Source organism: Mus musculus, chromosome 7, assembly GCF_000001635.26.
Source record: "Mus musculus strain C57BL/6J chromosome 7, GRCm38.p6 C57BL/6J".
NCBI lineage: Eukaryota > Metazoa > Chordata > Mammalia > Rodentia > Muridae > Mus > Mus musculus.
In genome coordinates, this window is record NC_000073.6 from 15581418 (window position 1) to 15595973 (window position 14556).

General features: G+C 41.3%; 1 non-coding gene and 1 pseudogene across 1 annotated transcript; both read left to right on the plus strand.

The window, feature by feature from the left end:
* On the plus strand, nt 8191–9946 carry Obox4-ps31 (oocyte specific homeobox 4, pseudogene 31; annotated as a pseudogene).
* On the plus strand, nt 11814–11918 carry Gm25354. Its single transcript, XR_003946910.1, has one exon. It is a non-coding gene; the product is annotated as a U6 spliceosomal RNA (small nuclear RNA).
* Nucleotides 11919–14556: the final 2638 nt, after the last annotated feature.

The window sequence follows — 14556 nt, forward strand, 5'->3', positions numbered from 1 at the left end:
CAGAAAATGTGGTACATCTACACAATAAAGTACTACTCAGCTATTAAAAAGAATGAATTTATGAAATTCCTAGCCAAATGGATGGACCTGGAGGGCATCATCCTGAGTGAGGTAACACATTCACAAAGAAACTCACACAATATGTACTCACTGATAAGTGGATATTAGCCCCAAACCTAGGATACCCAAGACATAAGATATAATTTGCTAAACACATGAAACTCAAGAAGAATGAAGACTGAAGTGTGGACACTATGCCCCTCCTTAGATTTGGGAACAAAACACCCATGGAAGGAGTTACAGAGACAAAGTTTGGAGCTGAGATGAAAGGATGGATCATGTAGAGACTGCCATATCCAGGGATCCACCCGATAATCAGCATCCAAACGCTGACACCATTGCATACACTAGCAAGATATTATCAAAAGGACCCAAATGTAGCTGTCTCTTGTGAGACTATGCCGGCGCCTAGCAAACACAGAAGTGGATGCTCACAGTCAGGTAATGGATGGATTACAGGGCTCCCAATGGAGGAGCTAGAGAAAGTATCCAAGGAGCTTAAGGGGTCTGCAACCATATAGGTGGAACAACATTATGAACTAACCAGTACCCCGGAGTTTTGAATCTAGCTGCATATGTATCAAAAGATGGCCTAGTCGGCCATCACTGGAAAGAGAGGCCCATTGGACATGCAAACTTTATATGCCCCAGTACAGGGGAACGCCAGGGCCAAAAAGGGGGAGTGGGTGGGTAGGGGAGTAGGAGTGGGTGGCTATGGGGGACTTTTGGTATAGCATTGGAAATGTAAATGAGCTAAATACCTAATAAAAAATGGAAAAGAAAAAAATTATATGAGATAGAATACCTCATCTAAATGAACCTAAATAAATCTAAAAAAAAAAAAAAAAAAACAGCAGAGTATTATCCTAAAAGCAGACCCATTTATCAGTTAGATTAAACTTAATACCTGCACATAAATACATGCATATATCAATTCCTTATCTTTTGATGAAGAAGATTACAATTCACACCTAGTGAGTGGACATCACCACCTGCTTGTCAGACTAGATATCTCCTTATAGAGGAGTAAATGTAGATCCATAGTTATAACCCTGCAGGAAACTCAAGTCCAAGTGGATTATAGACCTCAACATAATACCAGATACAGTGAGCCTGATATAAAGTGGGGAAGAGATGTTGTTGAAAACTGCCCCCCTCCTAGCAAAACTGTAGCCACTTTGTTCCATTCCTGCCAGATTTTTCATATTGTTTCTGTAACATTCCTGTCAGGAATATTTCTCTTGACTTGTTAGGCCCACGTTCCATATGGTAGCTTTTGTTTCATCTTCTATATTTTACAGTTTTTTAATGTTACCTCTTAGAAGCCTAGTAAGAGAGAGAACTGGTGTGGACCCTGTTGGAAGAGGAGGGAAAAAGAAGTGGGAGGAGTAGGGGGGGATTTTTTTCAGAGTATATTGTATGAGAAGAGAAGCTATGTTTACTAAAAGGTTAAAAAGACAACTTTAAATGCAATTTTCAAATTAGAATGTCTGCAGCTCTGGCCTCTGCATCACAGAAGCTTGTCTCCTAAGGTCTGGCTTGGATCCATCTCACTACTGTTGCTGTTCTGGGTAACCATCCCATGGTTGCTGCTATCTCCAAAATGCTGGGTTTTCTGCTGCAACTGACCCGCACTTTCACCACTAGCCTCACCTGGACTACCTTCAGGGACTCCACCTCTGCTACAGAGTGCCAAGGCTCAGCTGCTCTTTATGCTCCTGTCAGATCTTCAAAACCAGCACCACCTGGGGGACTCTTGTAAAGTGGCTATTTTCACTGAACAATTCTCTTAACTCCCTGCCCACTCCAAGTTTCCCTCCCAGTACTTTTAAACATTTATACCAACAGTTCCTCCCTTAGTTTTTTAAAGATAGCTTAAACAGTCCCTTCTCCAAGCTTCACAATGCCATACTCTAAAGTATAACAACTGATCTAGCCTACTGTCATTCTCAGTTTTGCTTCTCCTGGACAAACTGTGTGCTAACAAATTCTTTTGCAAAACTTCCTTCTCTTCTCACTCTGCCAGCACCTCCCTTTTTCTTTACCTTTCAAATTCCTCTGCTGGCATTTATTTATTTATGTATTCATGTGTTTATTTATTAATTAATTAATCAATTAATTTTAGTAGCTATTTTCTTCCTTTACATTTCAAATGCTATCCCGAAAGGCCCCTCTACCCTCCCCTTGCCCTGTTCCTCAACCCACCAACTCCTGCTTCCTGGCCCTGGCATTCCCCTGTACTGGGGCTTATGGTCTTCACAATACCAAGAACCTCTCTTCCCAATGATGGCCTACTAGTCCATCCTCTGCTACATATGCAACTAGAGACACTGGTCGGAGGCCTCCATGACATACAACTGTAAGGCATTTTCTCAATTACTGATCAAAGGGGAAAGACCCCATGTGAGTGGGACCATCTCTGGGCTGCTAGTCTTGGTTCTATAAGAGAGCAGGCTGAGCAAGCCAGGGGAATCAAGCCAGTAAAGAACATCCCTCCATGACCTCTGCATCAGCTCCTGCTTCCTGCCCTGTTTGAGTTCCAGGCCTGACTTCCTTTGGTGATAAACAGCAGTATGGAAGTATAAGCTGAATAAACCCTGTCCTACCCAACTTGTTTCTTGGTCGTGATGTTTGTGAAGGAATAGAAACCCTGACTGAGACAAGTTCCAAGGAGCTCTGAGAGTACTAATTAGTTCATATTGTGGTTTCTTCTATGGGGACTCAGTCCCCTTCAGCTCCCTGGGTATTTTTCTTGCCCCTTAATTTAAAAACTTGTGCTCAGTCCAATGGATGACTGTGAGAATCCACTTTTGTATTTGCCAGGCACTGGCACAGCCTCACAGGAAACAGCTAAATCAGGCTCCTGTCAGCAGGCTCTTGCTGGCATCTGCCTAGTGTCTGGGTTTGGTGGTGGTTTCTGGCGTGTATCCCCCAGTAGGGCAGTCTCTGGATAGTCATTCCTTCAATATCTGCTCTGAACTTTGTCACTGTGAATCAATTCATGGGTATTTTGTTTAAAATTATAAGAAGGAGCTAAGTATCCACACTTTGGTCTTCCTTCTTCTTGAGTTTCATATGTTTTGCAAGTTGTATTTTGGGTATTCTAACTTCCTGGGCTAATATCCCCTTATCAATGAGTGTATACCATATATGTTCTTTTATGATTGCATTATCTCACACAGGATAATATCCTCCAGATACATCCATTTGCCTAAGAATTTCTTCAATTCACTGTCTTTAGTAGCTGTAGTACTCCATTCTGTAAATTTACCACATTTTCTGTATCCATTCCTCTGTTGAGGGGCATCTGGGTTCTTTCCAGCTTCTGGCTATTATAAATAAGGCTGCTATGAACATAGTGGAGCGTATGTCCTTTTAATGGTTGGAACATCTTCTGTATATATGCCCAGGAGAGGTATTGCAGGATCCTCCTGTAGTACTATGTCCAATTTTCTGAGGAACCGCCAGACTGATTTCCAGAGTGTTTGTACAAGCATACAATCCCACCAACAATGGAAGAGGGTTTCTCTTTCTCCACATCCTCACCAGCATCTGCTGTCCCCTGAATGTTTTATCTTAGCCATATATGCAGAGAAAGCATTTGACAAAATCCAACACACGTTCAGGATAAAAGTCTCGAAAAGATCAGGAATTCAAGGCCAATACCTAAACATGATAAAAAGCAATGTACAGCAAACCAGTAGCCAACATCAAAGTAAATGGTGAGAAGCTGGAAGCAATCCAACTAATATCAGGGACTAGACAAGGCTGCCCACTGTCTCCCTACCTATTCAACACTGTACTTGAAGTCCTATCCAGAGCAATTCGACAACAAAAGGATATATAGGGGATACTAATTGGAAAAGAAGAAGTCAAAATACCACTTTTTCCAGATGATATGATACTATATGTAAGTCACCCTAAAAATTCCACCAGAGAAGTCCTAAGCCTGATAAACAGCTTCAGTGAAGTAGCTGGATATAAAATTAACTCAAACTAGTCAATGGCCTTTCTCTACACAAAGGATAAACAGGCTGAGAAAGAAATTAGGGAAACAACACCCTTCTCAATAGTCACAAATAATATAAAATAACTTGACCTGACTCTAACTAAGGAAGTGAAAGATATGTATGATAAGAACATCAAGTCTCTGAAGAAAGAAATTAAAGAAGATCTCAGAAGATGGAAAGATCTCCCAAGCTCATGGATTGGCAGGATCAATATAGTAAAAATGGCTATCTTGCCAAAAGCAATCTACGTCGTACTCAATGCAATCCCCATCAAAATTCCAACTCAATTCTTCAACGAATTAGAAAGGGCAATCTGTAAATTCATCTGGAATAACAAAAAACCTAGGATAGCAACAATTCTGCTCAAGGATTAAAAAAACCTCCCCTGTGAATTCACCATGGTGATCTAAAGTTGTACTACAGAGTAATTGTGTTAAAAACTGCATGGTACTGGTATAGGGACAGACAAGTAGACCAATGGAACAGAATTGAAGACCCAAAAATGAAACCACACACCTATGGTTACTTGATCTTTGACAAGGGAGCAAAAAACATCCAGTGGAAAAAAGACAGCATTTTCAACAAATGGTGCTGGCACAACTGGCGGTTATCATGTAGAAGAATGCAAATTGATCCATTTCTATCTCCTTGTACTAAGGTCAAATCTAAGTGGATTAAAGAATTCCACATAAAACCAGACATAGTGAAACATATGGAAGAGAAAGTAGGGAAAAGCCTCGAAGATATTGGTACAGGGGGAAAAAAATCCTGAATAGATCAGCAATGGTTTGTGCTGTTAAGATCGAGAAACGACAAATGAGACCGCATGAAATTGCAAAGCTTCTGCAAGGCAAAAGACACAGTCAATAAGACAAAAAAGGCCACCAACAGATTGAGAAAGGATCTTTACCTATCCTAAATCAGAGAGGGGACTGAAATCCAATATATATAAAGAAATCAAGAAGGTGGACTACCAAAAATCAAATAATCCCATTAAAAAATGGGGCTCAGAGCTAAAAAAGAAATCTCACCTGAAGAATACCCAATGGCTGAGAAGATCCTGAAAAAATGTTCAACATCCTTAATCATCAGGAAATGCAAATCAAAACAACCCTGAGATTCCACCTCACACCAGTCAGAATGGCTAAGAGCGTGCTCTTGTAGTATGATGGGTATACATGTGAATAAGAGTGTGGGGAGGAAAAAGATTATGATTACATAAATATTCATCTCTCTAGATGCATATTTGTAATTTTGAGGTTGTTTTATTCTGTGTAGCTCTATTTGTCCTGTAAAGTGGTATATAGAGAAAGGCGGTTTAGAAGTCACGGAGATGACCTGCCTCTGACTCCTGAGTACTTTGAATTAAGGTATACCGCCAGCAAGGCTGAGGCAATGTATTGTAGGAAGTTTTCCCCTAAGTAGCCAGGAATTTATTTTTGGGGGAGAACTAGACACCTTATAGAGTGTGAAGACAACTTCCCTCAGTGACAGACACTGACTTACAAATAAACAAAACAAAAAAAATGTAATTCAATCAAAAAGACAAGGACTCTCTAGGGTGGGGCCAAAATCCCAGTGGCACTGAAGGGTGTGTTTATCTATTGAATTTGAAGGTCCACAGAGTGGGAGGAGCCAAAGAGTGGGTGGAGCTTTGAGGTTCCTGCCCAGACAAGGTATATAAGGCTGATCCCTGAGGAAGTGAGGAAGTGTTCAAACAGAAAAAATCTGAACAAGATAAAGAGAACTAGTGTTTGTCAGGTGAGTGTTTGTCCTGAATATATTTTGTATACATTGGCTATGTTGAGAGTGGCTAATCTCATGGAGGAGAGAGGGAGCTAGCAGATGAAGAGCTTTTTGTGATCATTCTGCAGCTGGTGTACATGTTTGGATGTTGAGGTCCAACACATCCCCAGAGTTGAGTGGGCAGTGTGGAGAAAAGGCAGGAGCAGTGCAGATATTTCCACGTAGAAGTTAACACTGGAAAACATAAGCATGCAGGGCTCATAGATGGAAGAACAAGACGGCTGGTTAAACTCCATGTTGCTGGCCCAGCTACTGTGCTTTTGTGTACCAGCCAAGAAGAGACCTGAGCCCTTTGATGTTCAGTAAGTCTAGAAGAGCCTGGACTAGTAGGGACACTCTGACTCAAAAGACAACAAAACAAGTAGAATTATACCCATAAGAGTAGGGCTCTAAGCAGTTACTCTGAAACCAGTATGGCACCAAATGTGAATGTGGATAATAGATTTGAAAGTTCGTAGGGTGCAAAGATTCCAAAGAGTGAGTTTGGAGACATATGTAAGCACAGGTCCTCTGAATAGAAGTCAAATAGCGGATTGGCCAAGATAAAGCAGCCCACTGGATACCTGTTGAGGTAGTGGGCCTCATGATGTGTTTCAGGTTGTTGTGTGAAGGGGATATCATGGTGGGTAATACTGGGAGAAAGTGGAAGGGGAACTTGAATCACACTGTTTGGTTTGTATGGTTGCTTGATAGGCAGAAAATATGTAAATGAGGAGCTGAGTATCAGTCAGGTGCAGGGATTCAAGCAGTCTGTGAATGAGCTTAAGGAGGCTCCTAGATTCTCTGTTCTGAATTCTAGGCACTGGTTTGAGGGCTGTGTTGTATAGAAAGCCTGAGTCATTAGATAAAGAGGCTTGACAAGAGAAGGTTTAAACTTTGGGGTTTCTCTGATTTATTTCCCTTTAAATGGACATGCAGGTCTAGGATGAACACACAATAAGAACTCCAGTGGACTTGTGACGAAAGTGAGCTCTGGGGTGGCCAAAATAGACCATGGTGGTGGTATATTGACTGGAAAGTGTGACAACTTGTCAGCTTTATGACTAAACAGGTCCTCATTCAACAAGAAGAGGTAACCATATTGGGTTTTTGGAGCACACATTTTACCCCAGTTCTCCGGACCCATTGGCACTGGGACTCTGTGATATTGAGGGCTGGCTTGTTATTATAGTGGGATCCAGAAAGTGAGGGACATGTACAATGGCGAGTCTCAATTTTGAAAAAAAAAAAAAGGAAGAAAAGGGGGAAGAGAGAGAGAGAGAGAGAGAGAGAGAGAGAGAGAGAGAGAGAGAGAGAGAGAGAAGGAAAAGAAAGGAAAGGAAAGGAAAGGAAAAGAAAGGAAAGGAAAGGAAAAGAAAAGAAAAGAAAAGAAAAGAAAAGAAAAGAAAAGAAAAGAAAAGAAAAGAAAAGAAAAGAAAAGAGAGGGTAATTACAAGGTGACAACAGTGGGCAGGAATGAGCAGTTCCCCTTGGGCTCTAGCATGAGAAGAGATGTTTTTTAGATGGTCCCAGAAGATTGTCGAACAAATTTCTTCTGGATAAAACCAAAGAAGGCAGGACTCCCCAAAGAATGAGTCCAATATGGTGTTGCATGCCTTTATTGGAGGCACTGGACAGGTTGGTCACAGACAGGTGTATCTCTGAGAGCTCAATTTCATCCATGTCTTCCAATTGAGTTGTAGGACAGCCATAGTCAGACAAAACAAGTCTCAAAAGAGGTGTCTTCCACCTGTCAAAGTTTCCATAAGTTATATCTGCCAACTGAGCCAGGCCACAGGGTGGGAATATCTGCTGGATGTGAGGGGATGAAAGAGGAACCTATGTGGGTGTACTGGGTGGAGATTCAATTAAGACCAAGTCCCTGGAGTAGAGTTTCAATACTAGGGTAGGTCTAGGTTAGGTGTAAGAGCCCTATGATATACTGGGTATTTATATTATCAATGCTCTTGTGTAGGAGATGATGGTGGGGTGGGATCACATGGATGCTGCCTGTTCCATGGCCCTTGACTCCTTGTTGGGAGAGAGAGAGAACACCAGTGGAAATGAAGAGGATCTGTTAGGTTTAAACAGCCATAAGGGGATGACAGCCAATTGCCCTCTTTTGTGGTCTGATATAAACACAGGAGCTAATTGCATGTCTATTCCAATACTGAGAATACTGATTTTGGGAATCAGAGGCAGTTGGTCAGGAAGACTGAGGCCACCTGAGGAATCCTGATTCCTGCTTTCTAAGAAGTCCAAAGCAAATGCTGTGTAGGCATGATGTATAAATGGGTGCTCTCTGGAGCTCTTTTGATGTGTTTCCTATTTCCAGGTTCTCCAGTGCAGGAACATACTCCAATCAGTTCAGAACACATAGATGTCCAAAGATTCCTCCTGCATCCTAAATGCCAAGTGGCTTCAAATATACCCAGAGAAACCAGTTCCCTAGTGCCTAAAGAGCCTACAAGGAACTTACCTTTTCAAATGTGTCAGAGTCCTCTAGTGACCCCAACACGTCCACTGCAATCAAGTCATTCAGTCCATGAAAGGGACCTACATCAGCAAGAGTCCCAAGAACCATCCAGAAACTCAGGTATGCGAATGCAAACAAGTGTTGTAATGGGCCCAGGTTTACCAACTCTGAGAAGACTCTCAGGGCAGCCAAGTCATCAGATACTTTCAAGACCCTCAGTGAGTTCTGGTTTCCCTGTTCCCATAGGTTCTATGCCACTGTCAGATAAATATTATAACAAACAATCTGGCCCTGTGGCTCCAAGAAAGTGTCGAAAGGAATGCACTGTGTACTCCAAAGAACAAAAGTGTCTGCTGCAAAAACATTTTCATCAGTGCCAGAACCCAGACCTGGAACAACGGAAGGCACTGGCATTACTGATTGGTGTGACAGAATACAAGATCCAGGTATGCCTCTCTCTTTTCCCTCTGTTCAACACCAAAAGGGTCTCTTCCTCTATCGATTACCTGAACTCTGTGCTTCTTATGTACTAAGGGAACCTTGGAGATTTTGAATGGTGGATATTCAGCCCTCTAGGTCTGGACCTCCCATTCTGATTCAACCTGGTACCATTTTGGGTCAAGATTCTTTTCCTGCAGGGTCTTAGAGACCCATACACCACAGCTTCTACTAAGACACAGGACACACTACCTGAATCTTCCCCAGATTTTGGTGCCAAGTCAAATACATCCTACCTTACTACGATCTCTTAGGGATTTAGAGCCTCAGACTTCTCTGTTTCTGCCTCATGCAGTTTTTATGGCTATAAAAACACCTCCCATCTAAAGGCTTCAACCTGTGGTCCCGTTAGGGGCAATCAGGTATTCTTATTATGTCTCCTTTGTTTTCCAGACCTGGTTCAAGAACAGACGAGCTAAAGAATGTCGGAAGAGTTCACAACTCCCTCGGAGAATTGGAAGTGGACCTCACTATAGGCCTACTTCCAGCAGTGGTGGTGAAGTTCCTGATTTCGCTGCCAGTCCAGATTCTGTGTGCCAGAGACATGTGGATGTCAGCTATCCTCCTGAGTTTAGACCATCAAGGAACTCCCCTCACCAGGAATTCAACTCTCCCCTCATTGATCAACCCTTGGAAGACATGTGTTTCAGCAAGAGCCACATTATCTCGGAGCATCAAAGGCAGAAATGTAGAGAACTTTCCAGGGAACTGGGGCACCTATCTAGTGATAGGTCTGGCTGTTCCAACGTTCTTTCCTCACCTTCTCCACCAGCCAGTGCTGAATCTTCGTGTGACATACCCTCGGGATTAAGCCTTTCTCCTCAACTCGGACCTCCAAGTATGACCCAAAACTCAGAATCCACCTTCTCCATGTGCCAGACACCATCAGTTTTGAGCCCTCTTCCTGAACTCAGCCCCTTGAGTAATTCGCTAGACCAGATGGCCATCTTTTCCAAAATTGATCAGGTCTGTGAAATCTATCAAAAGAATACAAGGTTTAAGAAGCAAAGGAAGGAGACGGAGAAGAACACGGTGCAAAATTTGATGCATGGCCAGGATTCCTGTGAAATAACTGAAAGCCCTAAAGGCACTGTCTCTCTGCCAAGCTCTGCCTATCAGGATACTTTGGCTCAGAGACAGTCTGTGTTCAGTTCTCCATACAGCCCATCAAGTACATCTCTAGACTCAGAATCCATATTTTCTGCATGGGAAGAAACATGTCATGTCAGCTTTCCTTCTCCTTTCAGCACAAGTATGTTCTCAGACCCGGAGTCAACCTTGTCCATTATTCAGATTAATGAGAATTTATTAAGTGATGCCATGATGTCTCTATAGGCTGAGTGAAACCCAGCAACAGGGGAGAGTATGGTCTGTCAATCATCAGTCTGTGCACTATCTGCACAACCTGCTGCAGATCAAGATCCAGCAATAGCCCAAACTCCACATTCCAGCACAGCTTTGACATCTGGGAATCCAAGGGAGACCCATTGCTCAATACACACTCATAGGTGTTTAAGACCAGACTGCTATACAAGACCAGCTCTTCCCTGTACATCTCAGTGACTTGGATTCTGTCTCAGACCAAGTGTCACTGTCTGACTTCCCTGAGCACTTCTGACTTGTGGATGCCATCTAAGAACTGTTGATCCAGAAGTTTGGGACACTCCTCTCTCCATCTACCAAAGTGAAAGGGTTAAACTTGGAGACTGATTGTATGAACACATGAGGTAGAAAGCTTTCAAGAAAGACTTTGTGAAAATGTCTCAATTAAACTAGTGTTATTTATTTTCAATGTATCACAAAGGTACAGCTATTCATTGAACATAGCAATTAAATGGATTCTCTCCTATTTTTATATTGGTTACCACTTGATTACACACAGTTCCCTGTCCTGCTATGTCTACCCACCTTTGTGCCCTCCTCTTCCCCAAAGTGTGAAAAAAAAAAATTATAAAACGGACATATTTCTGTCATCTGTATTCTCACTGGAGTATGTGGACATAATCTTCATGGACTTCCCAATAACAGAATATACACCTTCTCCTTCTACCTCTTCCATTAGTCACCCATTGTGGAAAGGTACATTTCTGTATCCCAACCCACTTAAGTGTTCTTCACTTCAGTGGCCTCTTCAGTGCCTCTATAACTAGTAGGCTACTTTCTTGGGAGGCGGGGTAAGTTGGCATGTGAATGACTGTTATGGCAGAAGCCTCCCATATCCTTTCCTCTTGACTGCGAGTCTTCATCCATCAATATCAAAGCAATAGTATCTTTCTTGCTCTTCACATCAGGTAAAGCATGGATTATGGATTGTCACAGTGTTTCATGCCATCTTCTTGCTTCTCCTGAGTGTTGAAATTCCAGGTGAGTTAATACACCTGTCTTCAGGAAGATGTGGGGGTCAGGGAGGACAGATGCATAGTACCTGAGCACAGGTAATCAACCACATGGAAGAAGGGAAGGTAATACAATTGAGTCATCTAAGTTATGATCTAGTCAAAGAGGAGCTAAAATTTATAGTCATGGTATTTTTTTAATATTTATTTTATGTACATGAGTACACTACAGCTGTCTTCAGACACACCAGCAGAGAGCCTTACGTCCCTTCACAGATGGTTTGAGCCACCATGTGGTTGCTGGGAATTGATTCAGGACCTCTGGAAGAGCAGTCAGTGCTCTTAAACACAGAGCCATTTTCCAGCCCTAGGCATGGTATTTTAAAATATTTTTAATCTGAGACTTATTTCTGGGAGGAAGAGTCTGGGAGGAAGAACCAGGCATAACATTTACAGAATTCCACTAAAATCGGGAACAAGTCAAGGCTGCCACTCTCTCCATATCTGTTCAATGCATTACTTGAAGTTCTTAGCTTGAGCAAGAAGACACTTGTAGGAGGTAAAGGAGATACATATGGGAAAGGAGTTCGTCAAAGTACCTTTATTTAAATGATATGACAATGTTCAGAATTGACTTGAAAAATTGCGTGCTCGCTTCGGCAGCAATATACTAAAATTGGAAGGATACGGAGAAAATTAGCATGGCCCCTGCACATGGATGACAAGCAAATTCAAAAAACGTTCCATATTTTTAAGAAACTGGCTACACAAACAAGACCCAACATTTTGCTGCTTACAGGAAACTCATCTCAGAGAAAAAGATAGACACTACCTAAGAATGAAAGGCTGGAAAACAGTTTTCCAAGCAAATGTTATGAAGAAACAAGCTGGAGTAGCCATTCTAATATCTAACAAAATCGACTTCAAACACAAAATAATCAAAAAAGACAAGGAGAGGCACTTCATACTCATCAAAGGTAAAATCCTCCAAGAGGAACTCTCAATTCTGAATATCTATGCTCCAAATACAAGGACAGCCACATTCATTAAAGAAACTTTAGTAAAGCTCAAAGCACACATTGCACCTCACACAATAATAGTGGGAGACTTAAACACACCACTTTCACCAATGGCCAGATCATGGAAACAGAAACTAAACAGGGACACAGTGAAACTAACAGAAGTGATGAAACAAATGGACTTAACAGATATCTACAGAACATTTTATCCTAAAACAAAAGGATATACCTTCTTCTCAGCACCCCATTGTACCTTCTCCAAAATTGACCATATAATTGGACACAAAACAAGCCTCAACATATACAAAAATGTTGAAATTGTCCCATGCATGCTATCAGATCAACAAGGACTAGGGCTGATCTTCAATAACAACATAAATAATGGAAAGCCAACATTTACGTGGAAACTGAACAACACTCTTCTCAATGATACCTTGATCAAGGAAGGAATAAAGAAAGAAATTAAAGACTTTTTAGAGTTTAATGAAAATGAAGCCACAACATATCCAAACCTATGGGACACATTTCTTAGAGGGAAACTCATAGCTCTGAGTGCCTCCAAAAAGAAACTAGATAGATAAACCCTTAGCTAGACTCACTAGAGGGCACAGGGACAACATCCTAATTAAGAAAATCAGAAATGAAAAGGGAGATATAACAACTGATCTTGAAGAATTCCAAAAAACCATCAGATCCTTCTACAAAAGGCTGTACTTAACAAAACTGGAAAACCTGGACAAAATTGACGAATTTCTAGACAGATACCAGCTACCAAAGTTAAATCAGGATCAAGTTAACGATCTAAACAGTCCCATATCCCCTAAAGTAATAGAAGCAGTCATTAATAGTCTCCCAGACAAAAACAGCCCAGGACCAGATGGGTTTAGTGCAGAGTACTACCAGACCTTCAAAGAAGATCTAATCCCAGTTCTGCACAAACTATTCCACAAAATAGAAGTAGAGGGAACTCTCCCCAACTTATTCTATGAAGCCACAATTACTCTGATACCTAAACCACAGAAAGATCCAACAAAGATAGAGAACTTCAGACCAATTTCCCTTATGCATATCGATGCAAAAATCCTCAATAAAATTCTCACTAACCGAATCCAAGAACACATTAAAGCAATCATCCATCCTGACCAAGTAGGTTTTATTCCAGGGATGCAGGGATGGTTCAATATAAGGAAATCCATCAATGTAATCCATTATATAAACAAACTCAAAGACAAAAACTACATGATCATCGCATTAGATGCAGAAAAAGCATTCGACAAAATCCAACACCCATTCATGATAAAAGTCTTGGAAAGATCAGGAATTCAAGGCCCATACATAAATATGATAAAAGCAATCTACAGCAAACCAGTAGCCAACATCAAAGTAAATGGTGAGAAGCTGGAAGAAATTCCACTAAAATCAGGGACTAGACAAGGCTGTCCACTCTCGCCATACCTATGCAACATTGTATTTGAAGTCCTAGACAAAGAAATTATACAACAAAAGGATATCAAGGGGATACAAATTGGAAACAATGAAGTCAAAATATCATGTTTTGCAGATGATATGATAGTATATATAAGTGACCCTAAAAATTCCACCAGAGAACTCCTAAACTTGATAAACAGCTTCGGTGAAGTAGCTCGATATAAATTTAACTCAAACAAGTCAATGGCCCTTCTGTACACAAAGAATAAACAGACTGAGAAAGAAATTAGGGAAACAACACCCTTCTCAATAGTCACAAATAATATAAAATATCTTGACGTGACTCTAACTAAGGAAGTGAAAGATCTGTATGATAAAAACTTCAAGTCCCTGAAGAAAGAAATTAAAGAAGATCTCAGAAGATGGAAAGATCTCCCATGCTCATGGATTGGCAGGATCAACATTGTAAAAATGGCTATGTTGCCAAAAGCAATCTACAGATTCAATGCAATCCCCATCAAAATTGCAACTCAATTCTTCAACGAATTAGAAAGAGCAATCTGCAAATTCATCTGGAATAACAAAAAACCTAGGATAGCAAAAGCTCTTCTCAAGGATAAAAGTACCTCTGGTGGAATCACCATGCCTGACCTAAAGCTTTAGTACAGAGAGATTGTGATAAAAACTGCATGGTACTGGTATAGTGACAGACAAGTAGACCAATTGAATAGAATTGAAGACCCAGAAATGAACCCACACACCTATGGTCACTTGATGTTCGACAAGGGAGCTAAAACCATCCAGTGGAAGAAAGACAGCATTTTCATCAAATGGTGCTGGCACAACTGGTTGTTTGTTGGGAGCCGCGCCCACATTCGCCGTTACAAGATGGCGCTGACAGCTGTGTTCTAAGTGGTAAACAAATAATCTGCGCATGTGCCGAG